General features: G+C 40.4%; 1 non-coding gene across 1 annotated transcript; it reads right to left on the bottom strand.

Annotated features, from left to right (window-relative positions):
• Positions 1–1,031: 1,031 nt before the first annotated feature.
• On the bottom strand, positions 1,032–1,133 carry LOC144780826 (small nucleolar RNA SNORD46). Its single transcript, XR_013600780.1, has one exon. It is a non-coding gene; the product is annotated as a small nucleolar RNA SNORD46 (small nucleolar RNA).
• Positions 1,134–7,541: the final 6,408 nt, after the last annotated feature.

The following is a 7,541-nucleotide window of genomic DNA, read 5'->3' as shown; positions in this document are numbered from 1 at the left end:
CGTTACATGAGGGTTGAACAAGGAGCGGATGACTTATGTACCCCTGCTTGTAAAGAGCGAATAGCAATGCTGGGTGGCCAAAACCAACATAGTACTGACGCCCAAACAAGCAGGCGCTGTATCTTTGGAATGCGAGAACACGCCAAAATACATAGCCTAGGGCTGTAATATGTGGAGCATAGACGAATTACAGTGTACTCACCAATTCACTTGCCTGGAAATGGTCTTAAGTAACTGATCAGGGTATTACATTTCAAGTTCTGGCTGCAAAAGAAAGAACAAATTATGACTTTAGTGCCCTTTGATATCCCCGGTTAAGAAAGAAATTGGCGTGTCTCCTTCAGTTGCCAAACTGTCATCCATTAAGATTTCAGTAACAGAACTGGACAAGGTTATTATCAGCAGAAGACATTGCATGGACCGAATAAAGCAGTTGAAGTGGTAGCCATATTAAGAACACATGGGTATAAAGACCTGGGTGAATAACACAAGATCGCTGTAGACTTTTCTCTTTTAACATTCGACGCCACATAATATCCAAAACTAAATAAAAAATATTGGGATACAGGGCAGACGGATTGCCCAGTAGGAATTGAACAAAATATATGGAGACCGAGGGGAGCCCTGCGTACAGATCGCGTGCTCCCTTTTCACTAAACCCATTCAGATGTTCCAATACTTTCCACTCGATTTACTCTGGCCCGGGACAGCCGCACACATTTTCTGAAAGCCGCTTCTTCTTGAACCCTGATCACTTGCCACCTCTGGGTCCTATTCTCTTCAGCCCTGACTAATTTTAATGCTCAACCTCACTGTCTGCATGACCTCCCACCCTAGACTAGAGGTCACCAGAGAGCTATTGCAAGGTATAGTAAAAACAAAATACAGACCATGCTTACATTCAAACACCCACGGTCGGCGGCGCGTATTTTGAGGATTTGTCGGAGTATTAAGGAGCCAGCTAAAAAAACGGAAAGTAAGATGTCACAAGGCATCGTGAGCGCTTGGAGGTCAGAGAAGTAGTACTAGGCAATCAGTCAGAGTAACTATGACATTCCTATCACTGGCAGGGGCGAGGGCAGTAAAGAGTGCCGTCACCACCCACCTAAGGCTAAGCTTTGATCACACAAGTTGCCTTGAACTAAACGAATGTAGACCCCCCACTAAACTAATTCACCACCAATCATCTGTTCCAGAGTAGTGTGCTACTCGCCGCAAAGCGCTACGACGCCTCGTCAGGGGTAATAAGCGCTATATACATTCACCTTCAATAAATCTGCCAGAAAAGTTGTATGAACAAGCAGGCAGAGTACAACTGTCTGCACTCACCTTCATTTCAAGGCATGATGAGGACTCCGCCACCTGTGCGCCCTTGTCGCGGTGCCTCAGCAACATTCACTGCAAAACAGAATAAGCAACAAACATGAGCACTTCGCGCGGCGGAGGGGGCGGGCGCGATTCACACGCGGGAGCAATAATTGGGACCAGATGGGCCACTTCCTCCCACGAGTGAATCTCCTGACGTGCACGCATTGCCATTGAAGGCAATGGAACGCATGCACGTGCTTGGCTGAAAAGCCTAAGCGCTCGGAAAAGGTATTTTTCCTTTGTAGCATATGCGCACTGCAAAGGCGAGACCTGAAAAGGACATTTACAAGCACAAGGACCAATAAGAAGTGAAGAGGGGGATGTAAGTCCCTTTTAAGATATATTTAACACAATAGATTTCACAAACACTTGTACAGGCTAAACAGAAAAAATGAAGTAACATTAGCAGAATAATTCATTGCATAAAGATAAAAAATCTGAATTGAATATTTTAAATTGCATCGTAAATGTACTGGAGTCTGATATTGAAGGATATAAATTAAGCTGGTATTCTAAGCTAGTCTTGTAGGTGCACTGTGAGTACGTCAAACAGTAGTATGATGGATTAGAGGCTTCAACTGAAGCACTGGTATGTACATTGTATTGTAACTATATTGTAATTGCATTTGTATAGTGCTTACTACCCCTGACGAGGCGTCAAAGCGATTCTTTTCGGAGAGTATCACGCTACTCCGGGACCCATAGAGGATTAGTTTGAATTAGCATAGTGAAACATGCAAGTACATTTTAAGTGGTGGATATTTTAGTCAGTTATTTGGATTCGGAAGGATAGCAGAAAGACAGAAGAGGAAAAACGGTTTGTATTTATAAAGCGCTTGTTACCCCTGATGGGGTGTTGAAGCACGCTACTCCAGAAACCCATAAAGGATTAGTGGAGAATTAGTATGGTGAAATATGAAAGTAATTTGAGTGGTGGACATTAGTCAGTTATTTGTAGTGAGAAGGATAGCGGAGGGATAGAAGCGGAAGAACCCCTGATGGGTGTTGAAGTGGTTTTCTGGCAAGTAGCACGCGGCTCTGGAACCCATAAAGGATTAGTGTTGAACATTAGTATAGTGAAATATGAAGTAATTTGAGTGGTCGTCATGTTATTCAGTTATTTGGATAGAGAATGGTAGGTGGGGTGATAGAAGGGGGAAAGAGGTTTGTATTTATATAGCACTTGCTACCCCTGATGTGGATTGGAAGCGCTTTTTTGGCGAGTAGCACGCTACTCTGGAATCCATGAGGATTAGTGTTGAATTAGTTTGGTGAAACATGAAATTAATTTGTGTGGTGGATATGTTATTCAGTTATTTGGATTGAGAAGGGTTGGGGAGGGGTAGAAAAGGGAAAAAAGTGTTGCAGTTATATAGCGCTTGTAACCCTGATGGGGTGTTGAAAGGCTTGATTGGCGAGTAGCACGCTACTCTGGAACCCATAAAGTATTAGTGGGGAGTTAGTATAGTGGAATATGGAACTTGAGAAGTGAACATGTTAGTCTGTTATTTTCATTGAAAAGGATAGTGGAGGGATAGAAGAGTGAAAGATGTATTTATAGTTATTTATTTTTTGAGGTCATAGCAGTTGGTGGAGGCTTTTGAATGAGTAAAAAGGGTTTTTTGGATAGGAAGAGTCAGAGGGAAGAGTTTCAAGAGGTTTGTTTTGGGAGATAGGTATAGTAAAAGAGGTGCCAGATGGTGCAAGGAGGGGTAGAGTAGGAGAGAATCTAGAAAGGGGTATTTTAGGGATCATAGTAGTGGTATTGGGTTTGAGACAAATGAGAGAGTGGATGTAGAGGATATATTGATAGATGCATAGGTTGAGAGATAAGGTAGTGCATTGGAAAGAGTAGTAGAAAGTAGTTTGAGATGAGTCAGAAAGTTGGGCTAGAAGGTATATTAAAAGAAGTATAGGCTGGGAAATGGGGTATTGCATTTGAAATGCCAAATTAGAAGAAAGTGATAAATATATAGATCCATAAGTACATCGAAAGTATATAGATGCATAAAGGAGGTAAGTATATGTAGATTAAAGATATTGATAGAGGTACAGGATGAGAAATAGGGTAGTGCATTGGATATGCTTTTTCAGGAGAAAAGTGACAGAAACACAGATCCAAGTACATGGAGGCACATAGATGCACAATGAAAGCAAGTACATGTAGACCAAAGATGATTTTTTTAACAAAATAATTATTCTACATGTTTATACAAAGAAATACACACAGGTAGGTACATATCTATAGGGAAAATAAATTGTGGCTGGGTATTACTGAAAGGGACATGGGCAGCCTTAGCCTCGAGCCCGGGCTTGGACACCCTAACCCTGGCCTTTTATAGCACTATTAATCAGGTGACCCCTTCAGCCATTGGGAACCCTAGCCCTAACACTATCCAATCACAACACTACCCCTAAAATCTGGAACCAGTAGGGGACCAGGACCTTACAACCAATCTTAGCCCTAGTCCAAACAACCAATCAGTTAAACAAAAAAACTGATCTCTATAGAGGCCCTAGCCCTACCAGTATTCCCAACCTAAGTCCAAGCAACCAATGGCACAGTAAGCCCTAGTCCCTACTTCTAATAGAAAGCCTAATCCTACTCTTAGTCCCACCCTGGTCCCAACAACCAATAACACAGGAAGCCCTAGTCCCTACCCTACATTGATTGAATCACACACCCAGAAACCAATCAGAACCCTCAAATACCCAACCAATGAGGACATTAACACAAATCCGATAGAAACACCAGACACAACCACCAATCAGTGTACGCATGTACCAAACAATAGCAGACAAGGACATAATGGTGTATGCTTCTCTATAAGGCATTTCAGTGTCTCTGATGTCATTTTTCCCATATTACATTATAAGACCTTTCCCCATGGAGCACATTCCTTGTAAATATGCTCCCACCTGAGCATGGCGAATTTAGATTTTGACTGTTTGAGTCACATAACCATGTTAAAAGTGACCCAAAAAAATTGCAAACGTTTTAAAAAAACACATTCATGTGTCTTAAGGACATTTTAAGTCATTTCCCCATGGACAGTGTTTTCTAAGTGGCGCAAAAGAGGCATACACCTATCATAAATCTGTCCCTAGCATTTTAAATGATTAATTCAGGATGACAATAAGATGTGGCCTATCCAGAGGTTTGTTTAAGGTGAGGCCTACTCAGGATTGCAGATTAAAGTTACGCTTGATGAAGAATACAGAGGACATAATACATGTAAAGCTCTACCAATGAAGTAAGTGATGTCAACTTCATTGCGCCAGTCATCATAAATGTATCCCTAAGCTTCTTATCTTCTTAGACATCAACCGCCATATGTATCATATAACTATTTTGCATTTCCAAAATAGCGAATTTTAAGGAATAAATAGCGATTCTTTACCATTCCAAATTTGCGATGAGCAAATTGCTAATTGCAAATTACCCATTCATTTCCATGGGCTAGGAGGCTCATATAAATGAAGGTGCAATTTGCGATTAACAATTTGCTCATCGCAAATTAGGAATTTTTCCAAAGCTGCAGGGGTGTCTCAATAACACCCTGCTGCACCCCTGAAAAAGAAATTTGGGGGCATATGGCGCACATAAATTTTAACAACATTCCTTTACCTCAAAAACGATTTTCAAATCATAATTTCAAAACACTGCACATGGGAAAATTACTTAAAATGTCCTTAAGACACATAAAAGCGTTTTTTGATTGCCTTTGCAGCATGTTTGTATCACTTTTAACATGGCTATGTAACACAAACATTCAAAATCTAAATTTGCCATGCACAGGTGGGAGCATATTTACAAGCAATTTGCGCCACAGACAAAGGTCTTACACTAAAATGGGAAAAATAACATCAGGGACAGTCAATTGCCTTATAAAGAAGCATACACCATTATGTCCTTGTCATAAATTTAAAAACAATTCCTTTTCCCCAAAAACGATTTTCAAATCATAATTTCAAAACACTGCACATGGGAAAATGACTTAAAATGTCCTTAAGACACATGAAAGCGTTTTTTGATTGCCTTTCCAGCATGGTTGGGTCACTTTTAACATGGCTATGTAACACAAACATTTAAAATCTAAATTTACCATGCACAGGTGGGAGCATATTTACAAGCAATTTGCGCCACAGAGAAAAGTCTTACATTAAAATGGGAAAAATAACATCAGGGACAGTCAATTGCCTTATAAAGAAGCATACACCATTATGTCCTTGTCATAAATTTAAAAACAATTCCTTTACCTCAAAAACGATTTTCAAATCATAATTTCAAAACACTGCACATGGGAAAATTACTTAAAATGTCCTTAAGACACATAAAAGCGTTTTTTGATTGCCTTTCCTGCATGGTTGGGTCACTTTTAACATGGCTATGTAACACAAACATTCAAAATCTAAATTTTCCATGCACAGGTGGGAGCATATTTACAAGCAATTTGCGCCACATAATTCATAATTTTCTCCTTAAAGCACACTATTCTCTATCTAAATTAAAGAAATATTTTCTCACCTTAGCAAATACTTTGAGTTTGAAAACAGTCTCAGAAACACACCAATTTGTCTTCAGCAGAGCAAAAGGTATGCACTCCAGAGTCTGCAGCTATCAAAAGCACAGAAATGCTGTAATTCTTCACACATATTTCTCATGTCACCCAATCAAAACTCTTCCCTCACTTTTTTTCAAATGAAAACCCTTCCCCCCTCTGCCCTTTCTGTCTTTTCTGCATGGCAACCACCTCTTGGAAGACTTCTGGTGTTTGCAAGTTCACACAACTTTGTTGCAATTGAACTCTGAACTCTCAGTGCACCTGCATATCCAGTGCATTCTTTCATTTAATGATTTTTTATTGACCATTCAAAATACATCTTTCAAAGAACACATCCGTGCACCCTAACTTTCTGTTTTCAGCAATCAAAATCCACCAATCACTGTTACTGCTTCATGAACACAGAAACTCCACAGTTTTTTTCATTTTAAACTCTCATTTTTTCAACTGACATTTCATTGCCACACTTCATCTGACTGCAGGAGAACCTTCTCTCACCATGTTTTCTGTCTGGATTGTTGGACATAGTTATATTCACTGGGCTCAAAGGTACGTTGAAAACAGGAAATTACCTAACCTCAATTTACAAGATGTGGAAATTAAGTGGTTTGGCCACAGAGGATTAAAATGTCACCAATTGATACCATTGGTGAAAACCTTTATGCATTTGCCCAAACCTGACCTGTTAATTGTGCACTGTGGAGGTAATGACTTGGGCACTTTGACTGGTGTAGGTCTGGGAATGCTTTTAAAGGACACCTTTGAGCAATTAATGGCACTTTTTCCTCAGACTGCCTTGGTATATTCAAATATATGCCAAAGACAGAAATGGAGGGGGTCAAACCAATTTTGTCCACAAATTGAGAAGTCGAGGAAGCATGTAAACAAATCCGTTTCAGCTTACATGAGAGACCATGGAATGGGCTCCCTGTACAACAATAACTTGCGTTACTACATGCAAGATATCTACAGAGGAGATGGAGTTCACTTCTCAGATGAGGGCAACAGAGTTTTCACTCTGAATTTAAGAATGTGCATTGGTACCTACTTATAAGTACCTAAATGTACCATAAACCCAAAAGCTCTTCTCAGAGCTACCCTACATCTGATCACTCACAATTATTATTTTACTCTAACATTTTTCACTAATTTCCAACAAAGTACGCTCCCTGGGGCGCTACCCGGTACGCGAACCGGGAGCTAACCTCGCGAAATTTTTTTTAAAAATGTTTTTTTTTTTCGCACATATAAGCCTCCTCAGCCACCCTCAGAAAACCTAGGGGGTCAAGATAACTCTACCGTGCCCCCTTCTACCCATTCTGAACATTATTTGCCCTCCATCTTGTATCTTAATTCGACCGAAACACAAAATGGTGGACTCCCGGAACGCTTAAGGTTCGCGAACCGGGGCGCTCAACGGTTCGCGTACCGGGTCGCTCCCTGGGAAGCGCACCATCAAAAAAGGTGGGAAAGTAGTTCACAGAAAAGCCACTGGAGACAATTTCACCAAATATAGACTAGCTCATACTACATACCAATCCCTACCATTTTCACAAATTTGATTGGAATTCCATTTAGCCATTTAGCCTGTAGACCTCTCTAAATACC

Source organism: Lissotriton helveticus, chromosome 1_1 (assembly GCF_964261635.1).
Source record: "Lissotriton helveticus chromosome 1_1, aLisHel1.1, whole genome shotgun sequence".
NCBI lineage: Eukaryota > Metazoa > Chordata > Amphibia > Caudata > Salamandridae > Lissotriton > Lissotriton helveticus.
This window is presented reverse-complemented; position numbering and strand designations above follow the sequence as displayed.